Here is a 13035-nt window from a genome sequence, read left to right as displayed (position 1 = left end):
ATCAGTCCATCAAGTGCTCCTTGTAGAAATGTTTGTACTTATTAGTACAATTACCTCACTGTAAACTTGTGATACAGTTATAATATTGCACAACCTGAGACACTTTATAAAGCACGTATTTACATATGATGATGATATCATTTTTAAGATGAAATGCAGCAAAATATGTTTATTACATTATATAGATAAAATGTTAACATCATTTAAATAATCTATATTGTTAATAATTAAACATGTGAGGACATGGTGGCGCAGCGCTAGCGACGATCTGGTGCCTTGTTCAGGGATTGTTCCTGCTTCACGCTGTATTCTTGCTGGGGCTGGCAAAACACTGGAAGGGTAGATGGATAGAATAATTAAACATGTACTACAAAGATATTTCAATGTTCCTTAAAAGTTTTGAAGAATCGGCGTTCTAAGCTTACAGATGGCTTAACATCTATTACAAAGCTGATTGTATGGCGATTGGTTTGGTTACTTGGAGAAAGGAAAGGAAGGACAGGAATTAGGAGTTTATACGTTTGAAAGAGACAGTACTGCTGCAATGAATTATTTCATTGAAGGTCGCGCAGCAAGCACCTTGTGTGAGGCAGTCTGTTAACAGGAAGCCAGCTCGTCACTATCACTGCCCCACTGTGTTCCCATGTTTAATAACATGCTTTAACTCCTATCATCATGAAAATGATATCAAGTATACATGTCAGTATTTTAATTATTATTATGTAATGGATTCTGTGTCCAGTCGGAGGAAGAGAAAGCCCATTTAAGAAGCATCTAGTGATTCACACATATAGACCACATAGAAGAACACATACAAAACAAAGCATTTAATGTGCTACTATAGTTACGATGGTATTTGAGAAACTAGTAAATTAAACGACTTAAAGATGCAGTATATGATGTTCTACTTTAATGACAAAATAAAGTACGTGATTAAAGTGGAAATTTCGAGATTAAAGTTGACATTTCAAGTTTTTTTCTCACTGTGTCCCTATTTTTTTTTTCTTTTCTCTGTACCCTAATAAGCTTTTATATGACACTCAGATGGTGGGCTACAGCTCACCTTTTCACGGCAACTTTGATATCTGACAACTTCTTTTTTATTTTGGGCACTGTGCGACTTTGTGAACTTGAGCTTTCAAGTTTCTCCGACACTCTATGCCACTTAATCAACTTCCTTTTGTTGTTTATACCACTGTTTAAACCAAAAAATAGAAAGTTTTTCCTTGCCTCCACTTGGTATTCGCTGAAATTCTTCTATTTTCCTCCATGCTTTTGCCATTTCACAGTACACTGAGCTTAAGGGCTATTTATATTGATTTGCATATTCAAAGAGGTGTAATTCTGGGAGGAGTTTGGGTGGGGCACAGGCACGTGCACATGCATTACTTTTCAAGCTGACCGGGATTTATGGAGTGGAAGAACGTGGAAGTTGGCGAACGCACAGATTTATGCATCTGGATTTTTTTGTGCGTATCCACATTTACACTTTTGTCCTTACACATGTTTTAGTGTGAATTCTACGCACTGCCGTTATGCATGAGGCCCCTGGTCATTCTCCTCCCAGACATGGGACCTCATGCATAATGTGTGTGTAGAATTCACACTAAAACATGCAGTATAGACAAAAGTGGAAATGTGCGTACACACAAAAAAACTCAGATGCATAACTGTGCATAAGCTAAATTCCACACCTATCCACTCCATAAATCCTGGTCAGCATGAAAACTAAATTCTGCCCCGCCCTGAGTCCTCCCATAATTTAGCAAAATTGAAAAAAAGTGAAAAAAAAAACTTTAGCGAATGCAAAGTGAAGGCAAGGAAAAACATACTATTTATTGGTTTAAGCAGTGGTATAAACAACAAAAGGAAGTTGATCAAGTTATACAGAGTGGCGGAGAAACTTGAAAGTTCAAATTCAGAAAGTCGCACAGTGCCTGAAATAAAAAAGTTATCAAAGTTACAGTGAAAAGGTGAGTCAAAGCCCACCATCTGAGTGTCATACAGAAGCGTATTAGGGTACAGGGAAAAGAAAAAAAAAATAGGGCACAGTGAAAAAAAAGGTTGAAGTCCAGTTTAATCTTGTAGTTTATTTTGTCATTAAAGTAGAACGTCTTAAACTTGATCTTAAAAACAGTATTTAATTTACTATAGTTTCTCAGATCTCATCATAATTAAAGTAGCACATTAAATGCTTTATATTCTATGTGTTCTTCTATGTGCGCTATGTGTGTGAATCACTACATGCTTCTTAAAAGGGCATTCATTCTCTTACGCAACAGGACACAGAATACATTACATTCATGATATTTCAGCTCTCTGAACAATTTAAATATTAAGATGTATACTTGATTTAATTTTCATAATGAAATTAATTAAAGCATGTATTAAACATGGGGGCACAGTTCTGCAGTGGCAGCGATGAGCTGACGCCCCATCCAGAGATTGTTCTTGCCTCCTGCTAGATGCTTGCATGGACGTGCGTGACCCTCGATGAAATAATTTATTGCAGCAGTACTATCTGTTTCAAATGTACCAATTCACAATTCCTGTCCTTCCTTTTCTTTCTCCACATAACCAATCACCACACAATAAGCTCTGTAATAAATGTCAAACAACCTGTAAGCTTAGAACTCCAATTCTTCAAAACTTTTAAGAAGCAGTGAAATATCTTCATAGTACATGTTTAATTATTCCATCCATCTATTCATCCAGGGTCATGCCAGTCCCATTAAGCATACAGCAGGAGGCAGGAACAATCCCTGGACAGGGCCCAATGTTTAATTATTAACAGTATACATTAAATGAAGTTAAAATTTATCTGTATAATGTAATACATATACTTTAATGCATTTCATCTTAAAAATGATATTAGGAGCTCCAAAAAGATAGTTCTTGGAAATCTAAATCAACTTAGAAGCCAGTCGTCATCATCTGTAAATATGAGCTCTCTTCTATTGAATTGAATCAAATTCCTTTACTGTTATTGTATGGTACAATAAGATTCAATATGCTAATCCTCCATAATCTTATTTTCCTATAAAATGATAAAATAATAATAATAATAATAATAATATGAGAAAAAACAATGAAGAATAAGCAATATGAAAGCATAAGTTCAATATACATGTACATATAGTACAGATACTCCAAATGGTTCATTCAGTGGCTCAGGTTGTGCATTATTACAACTGTAGCGCAAGTTTACAGTGAGGTAATTGTACTTATAAGTACAAACAGTTCTACCATGAGCACTTGATGTACTGATTGAGTGTGTTTAAAGCACTTGGGAACTATTTCTGAACTTAAGAGTTCTCTACAGGAAAGGGTCTGAAGCATTTTCCAAATGGGATGAGTTCCAATAGACTGTGTACATGGCTGAGGCAACATGTGCAATAAATGTTCTCCAGGGTTAGAGGTTGCATCCTGACAATCCTCTATGCTCTCGACACAATTTGCCACAGAGCTTTCCGATCAGCTGCTGTACAGCTGGGATTCCACACTCAGATACAGTGGGTTAAAATACTCTGAGTGATGCACTGAGAGTAACAATGCTAAAGCAGCTATGGTATTTGGAATAGTTTGGCCATTCCATGGACCATTATATTCTTACAGGTTGATTAGAATCAGATGCCTTAAATGTATAAACGATATGCAGTTAATTTCAGCGTATTTGATACAGTTGCTTCAGGGATGTGAATCTAAAAAAGAAAGGGAAACCACAGTGGAACAGTAGCACTGCTTTGACGCTGGGTGCCGCCAGTTTGCAAAACCGAGTACAAAACATGCGTATACAATGTCTTGTGCTGCCATGAGAATGTACATGTCTTTATGCCAAGTTTAGTTTTTTAAATCTCGATATGAGCATGGAGACGGGCATATGCAACATTTTTGTGCGTATGCACAGTTTACACATGAGGCCCGTTGATCAGGGATTCAGTGAGCTCCAGGACAGCCTGAGGCACTTCTTAGTTGACTTGGATGCACCAATACATAACGTCCCAGAGATTCTCAGTCAGATTCAGTTTGGGGAATGTATGGACCAATCAATGGCATCAGGGACTTCATCATCCAGGAACTGCATACACACTCTGGCCGCATGAGGCCAGGCATTGTCCTGTATAAGGAAGAACCTAGGGCCTATTGCACCAGCATAAAGTCTGACACTGTCTCTGAGGATTTCTTCCCAGTAGCAAGCAGGGGGCGGGACTTTATGGACCTTGAAAACTTGACTAGATAAAATTTTGGTAAAATTATTTTGCTAGGATTAACAAGCTTTGTTGGGCTAATTGGCATATTCTTGTCAAAATGTTTCTAATGTTCTAATATTGTACTGATGCTCCTAAGATGGGCTCCATCCTCTGCAACCCTAATATGGACTAAGTGGTAGGTGATGGATGGTGAATGAATGTAACATAATACAGAACCTGTCTCTTGATTCAGTATAAAAGTGAAGGGCAGGAATGGAGTCACTAATACCTGCAATCCAACTTTTATTAGGTGGACACAAGCTTGCTTGTTCACGTAGGCATAGAGATCAAACAGGTTTTTTGACTTTGTTTTATTTTTGTTTAGGCTGCAGTATTTACAACTTCATCCTAAAACTGTAAGTGCACACTCCATCTTGTGGTGTCTTCTAGCTTTAACCTATTTCTGTTGTTACGCACACGTGCTTCGGAGGTAGTCAACAAACTCTCGGGCGAGTAAAAGATCGCGAGATGAAGAGCTACAAAAGGGTATTAACCTCTCTCTCTTTTCCTGCAGAAACAAAGACGAGAAGTAAACGTCAGTACCGGAGAGACAAAATGGCCGACTTGTCCTTCTGTCCCTCCCGGATGATGAGTCACAGTGCTGTCTGTTGGGTTGGCATTCATGTTCATTTTAAAGGTTTTCTGACCAAACTAATGGCCAGAATCCTGCCAACTATGCCAGATATGAACACCTGGGTTCACTGTTGCCCCATTAAACCCAAAAGACAAATACGCAGACACAGGGTAAAATCAAAAAGAAGGTCTTTAATTATTTTTTCTTCTTGTAATAGTGCCCAAAAGCACCTCCGCCACCATAAACAGGCAAGTAACAAATATAACAATACTATAAATCACATAAATCACTCCTCTACTCCTCCCAGCAAGCTCTGTCCAACTACCTCCCAACTCCGGCTCGCTTGCTGGGTCTCCACTAGTCCTTTATATAGTTCTTGACCCGGAAGTGCTCCTGCTCTTCTTTCCACGTGACTTGCCAGCACTTCAGGGTCAGATGGAGAATCTCAAGTCTTTAATCAGCCTGGAAGTACTGTGGGGCTTCCGTCCTCATGACTTCCAAGCACTTCCGGGCTGCAAGGGAAGCATGACTCCCCAGGTCCTTTCATAGCTCCCCCTGGCGACACCCACGGTACCCAACAGGGCTGAGAAACCGGACCCCAAGTCCCAGGATGCCCTGCCGGAATCCAGGGCACCACAGCACTCCAGGGGAGCTGCCATCTAGTGTTTTGGGGGAAGCAGTGTCCTGAAAAAGCTGCCTTCCCCCATCCTTCCACTTCAGGGGTGTCCCAGCTGGGATAAGATGCTGGCCGTCTGCCACACTGTCCCTTTTTGAGCTTTCTCCATTTTGTGAACAAAGCCTGAATGATAACTCTGTACTATCCAAAATAAAAAAAAAATGCATTTGACTTGGTTGAATGGGACTACCTTTTCACTACTTTGGACAAATTTGGGTTTGGCCCGAACATATGTGCATGGATCAAACTACTGTATACCAGTCCAGAAGATTCAGTTTGTTTTAACAACATTATTTCAGACTACTTCAAACTAGAATGCGGTACTAGACAAGGATGCCCTCTTTCATCACTGCTACTTGCAATCACTATTGAGGCATTGGCTGTTCACTTTCGAAATGCTTCTGAGATAAAGGGGATTATCAGAGAGGGACTTGAACAGAACATATCACTATATACAGATGATATGGTACTGTATAAATCAGATCTACAAAATACTGTGCATGCAGTCCTAACAGAACTAACAGAATTTCAAAAGATTTGTGGTGTCAGAATTAATTTGAATAAAAGTGTGCTCTTCCCAATGAATTCTCAATCATACAATATTAGATTGGACACCTTCCCTTTTATCATTGCAGATCAGTTAAAATACCTAGGGGTAAACATCACAAGTAAACATAAAGCTGTTTATCAACAAAATTTTGCTGTCTGCATGAAAAACTTAAGCAAGACTTGCACAGATGGCATACCCTCCATCTCACTTTAGCTGGAAGAATTAAGTGTTAAAATGTTAAGAATTAAACTGTCAAGATGATTATCCTTCCTAAGCTTCTTTTTCTATTTCAAAGCATCCCCATATACATTAACAAATAATTTTTTAAGAAGTTAGATTCATTCATAGCCTAAATTTATTTGGAATTCAAAACACCCACTCATCAAAGGCAACCCTACAAAGACCTAAGGCAGAAGGTGGCATGGCTCTACCTAACTTTTAATTTTATTACTGGGTGGCATATATACAAGCTATAAATACCTGGACAAGGACACCAATAGATGAACATACACAGGCTTGGTCAGCAACAGTAATAAAATCTTACAGTACTTTTTTATATTCCTTGCTTTGTACCCCAGTAAATACAAGTTAAAGTCAATACTAACAACCCAATTGTCCTTCATTCACTCAGAATATGGAACCAATGTAGGAAATACTTCAAGACAGAGAAGCTTTTATCTGTGGCACCTCTACATGATAACCACGTTTTTTCACCCTCTCAAACGTACATAGTTTTTAATGTTTGGAAAACATACAGGATTAAATCACTTAGAGATCTGTATATAGATAATGTCTTTGCATCCTGTGAACAATTACACTCCAAATTTAACTTTCCATTAACACAATTTTTCCACTATTTCCAAATCAGAAACTTTGCTAAACAAAATCTGCCCAATTTTCCTCATCTCCCACCTACTTCTATTCCGGAAGAAATATTGATCAGTTTTAAGGACATTTCTGTAATATATAACAACATTTTAAAGTCCCTTCCTTTAAAAGATCCCAGAGTACAGTGGGAATAGGATCTCTTATCTTTTCAGAAAAGGAGTGGAAGGCAGCCATGCACAGAATTCACTCGAGCTCCATATGTGCAAAGCATACAATTATTCAACTTAAAATCTTTTATCGAGCACATCTGTCTCATTTAAAATTGTCCAAAATGTTTCCAGGGCAAGATCCAACCTGTGAACATTGCAATCGAGTTCCAGCCTCATTGGGGCCACATATTTTGGGCATGCAGCAAATTAACATAATTCTGGACCAAAATCTTTAAGTGCCTTTCAGACAGCCTTGGTGTCACAATCCCTCCTAATCCACTAACAGCTGTGTTTGGTGTAGTCCCAGATGGGCTTAAAGTGGAGAAGGACACACAAACTGTAAATGCCTTTACTTCACTATTGGCACGTAGACTTATTTTGCTCAACTGGAAGAATCCTAGCCCACCTTTTTTAAGTCAGTGGGTAACTGATGTTATATACTGTTTGAAACTGGAATCAGATTCTCATTTAGCGGATCTGTTCAAAATTTTTTTTAAACCCGGCAGGATCTAATCAATAACATTTTAGTATAAGTATTTATATTGGGGGAAAAGGATTCTCTTCCCATTTTTTCTGCTCTTAAAGTTTTACTCTGGCTGTTGGCCTAGCTCTCTTTCTTTTGGGTGGGTTTTGTCAAACTTGACTTGCTTGTATGGAATGTTACAAGCTTTTAATAAATTAAATAAAATGTAAAAAAAAATGTTGTTGCTACATAGACAAACCAACCTGAAACCTGAATGACAATCTTTGCCACCAGCTAAAAACCAGGAAGGACGTGATGGAACCTTTATATTCTTAATCTGTTTATGTTATGCACAACATACTTCCAGGTTTACCTTGCCTAGCAACAGCATAGCAATGGTCCACAAATACTCCTCAAAATGGTGGCACTCATTTTCAGAAAAATGAAAAAAATGAATTGTATCAAACAGATGTGACCATGAGATGTCTTGACATTTAAAACATCAAAAACAAGGTGTAAATCTGGGAGAATAAATACAGTAAATAAAAAAAATTAGAAAAAAGAGCCTGATCATGACTCAGTGTTAGAATTAAAGGTCACTAGCTAGTTTAGATCACCCTTTTGAATGGGAAAAATACACACCACTGGTAACTTTATGCTGGATAGACTAAAACAGGAGGACACAAGATACTTAACAAAGGGGCTTTAATTGGTTAAATCCCTCACTACCATCCTGTTAGAATGAATGATAAAAAGAAGTAGGGTTGAATTGACAACTGAGGTATAAACAGGGAACCTCTTCAAATATCCTGAAGCATAAGGTATAATCTCAAAAGAATGTCCTCTATCATGCAAAAATGTTAATGGGGACCCTAAGTCAGCAGTTCTCAACCTGTGGGGCAAGTAACAAAAAAGGGGGCGCAAATGTTGCCATATGTGGCGTAATTTTGCTATTCGTAGGGAAATTTTAAACTTGCAGCGTTGTATCGGCAGCAAAAAATATAGGAATAAATTTTATTAGGGTTTCAAAAAAACGTTAGGGGGGCACAATTAAAACTGTTATGAAAACTCGGGTCGCAAATACTTAAAGGTTGAGAAACGCTGCCCTAAGTCATACTGAAAGTAGCCTGAGTTTGATGATGAGAACATAAAGATATAATTCATTTTTTTGTCTTTGGGAAGCCATTTCCAATGAATGTTGCCGTGATGTGACCTTTTCTTAATGAAGAGACATAACCCTATGTTTAACATTCATTAAAGTCAGCTGGCAAAGTCAGGATCTTTACACTCTGCAAATGGGTTCATCAGCACAAGGTCTACACAGACTGAGGCACAATTGGTTTGTAATTTTGAATTGTTCATAGTTGATCTGCAATTAACTGGCATTTCATCCAGTGCTGATGTCTCATTAGTTCATTCCTTATGTTTGTTCCACTTAGGTCTACCAATAATGCTGTTTGGAATAGCATAACTACAAATGTAGTATAACTGATTTATTCAAGGGGGTACAATACAATTTCCCTTTTTACTTTAATATTTCAAAAAATGCCTCTGTACTTTGTCTAGAGTTTTGTTTGCCTTCACTGTGTTTATTGTTAACCGTGTAATATCATATCTTGTCTTATATAAAATGCAATGATACTGTAATTATTTAATGTCAAAAAATTTTGCCTAATATACAGTGTATATTTGAGTTGATTCCTGTTGCGCATCCCGTTGTGAGTCTTATCAGGTGCAAACATAACAAGGTGGCAATGGTTTAAGGAAAATCCCTCAGGAAACTTCAAAAGAGGTTTGCCATTGTGGGAAGGAAGGTCTGGTTAAGAAATAATAAAACTTCTCATCTCTGTATATATAAAATCCAACATCTGTCGGTCTGTCTGTCTGTATGTCTGTCTTCTTTTCACGAGAAAACTACTTAACAGATTTAGATCGGTTTTTTTTTTTATAATTTGCTTGAACATTCCGGTTGATTTTGTGACTTCTTTCATTGTGTAAAGTATCATAGTTCACATGCAGGAACGATTTATTCATGTTAATCCGAGACAGAGGCTGTGGGCCAAGGGAAGGGGGAAGCGTGACGTCAGGACCAGCATCCAGCATCCGTTCGAATCTCTCTCTCGAATCTCTCGTTTTGGAGCAGACCTTGCCTCCACCTGTTTGTTTATTGATTTTCAAAGTTTGTCTCGTTTCACTACTACATGGGCGGAGCCGCAGGGGACGGCTAGTGTGTCATAAGTAGTTGTGTTGTTCTTATTGAACATGAGAAAAATATTGGAGAGAACGGGCCATTCAGCCCAAAAAAGCTCACCAATCCTACCCACAAACTCCACCAAAATAGCATCAGGTGTCTAGCTTTGAAGGTCCCTATTGTCTGTCACGCTACTTGGTAACTCTTTCAATGTGTCTATGGTTTTCTTTGTGAAGAAAAAGTCCCTAACATTTGTGCAAAATTAAACGTAAACATGTTACCAACTGTACACTGCTATATAACCTAACATTTTGTTAGTCTTCTTAATGGCCTGTGAATTCTGTCTGATAGTGATGAGTCCAGGATTCCTACAGTAGGATCTTCTCATTAGCAAGTACTTTAAGTTTTCAAACCTCCCATTGTGTATTCAAATATAACATTTTTACTTCCTATGTGTAATATTTTACATTTACGTACATTACATTTCATCTACCTCAAATCTGCCCAAAGCTGTGTGTTGCCCAAGTCTCTCTGTAATGATTCAACATATTGTAGATTATCTGCCAATCCACCTATCCCGGTATCATCTGCAAACTTAACCAACTTATTGTTTATGTTCCTATCTAGATCATTTATGCATATTAAAAATAGCAGCGGCCATGGCACTAGCCCCTGAGAGGCATCTCTTTTGAAATTTCCTAATTCTTCTAAGGTTTCTTGCACCATAACATTCTGCTTCCCATGTTTTAGTTAATTCTGTACCCATCTACATGCTACAACCTGAACTCCCACTTCTTTTAGTTTCATGCCCAACCTCTCATGTGGAACCTTCTCAAATGTTTTCTGAAGGAAATATTGAGGTGTCAGTCTAACTAATTAAAAACTACCAAGAAATACATGGTGTAGGCACAATTACTGTGGGTGCTCCTAAAGCAATGTATAGACTGGTGTACATGAAACAAAAGAGCTCAAACCCTGACTGTGAAATTAATTATGTGGCTTGGGCAGACGTTTGACAATGGAGGATTCACTGAATCTAGAACAGTTTGATGAAGCTCAAATTGGGATGCCGGAAACAAGAATCATATGAGAGCAATTGCTATGAAAAATGGAGGGTAATCAAGAGGGCAAGCAACCTGTGAAGACTGGCTGATAGGTGTAGTTGTCTTTCTGTTTTGTTGATAATTTCCTTTGTACTTTGTATTCTCCCTATTCTGTCCCCATTTTAAGATGAAGCACACATTTTTCATGCATCCCTTGGGATTTTTCTGAAAGTGGAGAGACATCACAAAGATACCTTATTTTGTTATAGATATAATTCTAATGTGACTGAAATAATCTGCAATATGAAGGTCATTTATGGATATACATTAAAATATAGATGTTTACAGAATTCAGGTATACACATTTTGCATGATATGAATATAAACTGAGTTTTTACTTTTTTAAATTACATACTGTGGCAGAGTGGTTAGTTCTGTTTCATCACGTCATTGTCTGTGCAGAGCTTTTATAGTCTTCTTGTGTCTCCACGGGGTTTCGTCCCACATAACCAAAGACATGTTAGGCTAAATGTTGTCTGTAATTTGGCTCCAGTGCCGGTGTGCATGTGCCCTGTAAATGAATAGAGTCCTGTCCAGGGTTTTTTCCCTTTTGCACCAGTGTTGCTAGGATAGGCGGCAGTCCCCTAAGGTCTTTAATTGGTCTTAGTGGAGAATGTATGTATGTATGAATTCATTTTTATAAACAACATGCCATTTAAAATAAGTCAGTATACATGCTGCTTACACATAACTCTTCTACAATGGACAGTAGCAAGAAGTTATGCAATTCCTTTAGTCCATTTCAATCATTTATGAGTTTATTTCATTCAAATATAATGTTGATCTGCTTGTTTTCTGCAGATGCCTTCAGAATAGATTGCTTAGGTTTAGCTTGTTTGCTAATGAAACCCAATTACTTTGATTCCAGTCCTACTTTATATTTCCACAAATATTTTTGTCATGAGCTATGCAAAGGGTACTGTAGATATTACCAATGTGCTGCTTGCAAAGCATAGATGGCAATTTGCCTGATCCTACACGAATGTCAGTAGCTTTTCTTGATATTCTCAACTACTATAGCCAGAAAAAATTAGCCATGCTTCCTGTAATGTCTCATTGAAATTAGACCTCAACATGTGGAAAACATGTTTTTTTTTGTTCATTTAACACAGTATATGGCCCCAGAGGACTACTCCAGGATTAAAGGAAAATCTTTCAATTTCAGCCAAGCCTAATGGATCTAATGCAGAAAGAAGTAACACCGCTTTGTCCCTCATTATGTGTATTATTAAATGTGCTTTAGTTGTATGCCCCCTAATATATGGTAAACCATTTCATCACTTGATAGTGCTAACATGTTTATAATGTTTTAATTCATTGTAATTAATTTCATTAGTTTTAGAATGTGTGACCAGTAAGGGGCACCACTGACCCCCAAGCCCCCAAACACAACAACACAAATACAGGTTCTTGGCAAAAATAAAGACTTAATTTCCAATAAATACTTCTCACAGGCTTCTCTCAAATGTTGCACAATGCAAAAAACCTAAACAATAATCTTCCTCCTTTTGTCTTTCCTTTCCATCCTCTCCTCCAGGTGAGCTTCATCCTCTTCCACCCAATTCTGACTCCCTAAGTGAGGAGGAGTGGCTTTCTTTATACCATACTGTGGTACAGTGAGGTCCGTGGCTGTTTGGTAGTTTTAATTAATAATCGCTGCATTTGCGTCTTCATGTGGGGGAGGCATTCTAGTGTCTCAAGCAGTTCCTATGTGCGATACATGAGTGGATGGCTCTGCACTTACTGCACAGGTGTAAGATCATCTGTGACCCTAATTGATGCTGGGAACTGCCGATTGCCCAGCTATGCCACATCCCCATTTTAAAAGGGAAGCACGAGAGCGAGAGGGGAGATTCATGAGTCAAAAAAAAAGAAAGATGGACAAAGTATATCCCACCTATAATACCACTGTAACTGAGATTATGTTCTGCCTCAGATAATAAAGAACTACCTCTTATACATGTGCGCATGGAAGGCAGCTAAAGGGCTCAAATGGAGGTAATTCTGAGCCAGACCAGGGGATGACAGTGTGCACTGATCCTTTCTCTTTTTCATCAGCAGACCAACCACGGGACATTTCGCCTGGATTCAAAGACGTCACTTCCTGTTCCGACCCCAAACACATCACTTTCAGTTCCGTCCCTGAGGATGTTACTTCTAGTTCCTGTCCCGATGATATCACTTCCCCTGC

Source organism: Erpetoichthys calabaricus, chromosome 5, assembly GCF_900747795.2.
Source record: "Erpetoichthys calabaricus chromosome 5, fErpCal1.3, whole genome shotgun sequence".
Classification (NCBI taxonomy): domain Eukaryota; kingdom Metazoa; phylum Chordata; class Cladistia; order Polypteriformes; family Polypteridae; genus Erpetoichthys; species Erpetoichthys calabaricus.
The sequence above is the reverse complement of the archived record's forward strand: the minus strand, read 5'-3'. Positions refer to the sequence as shown.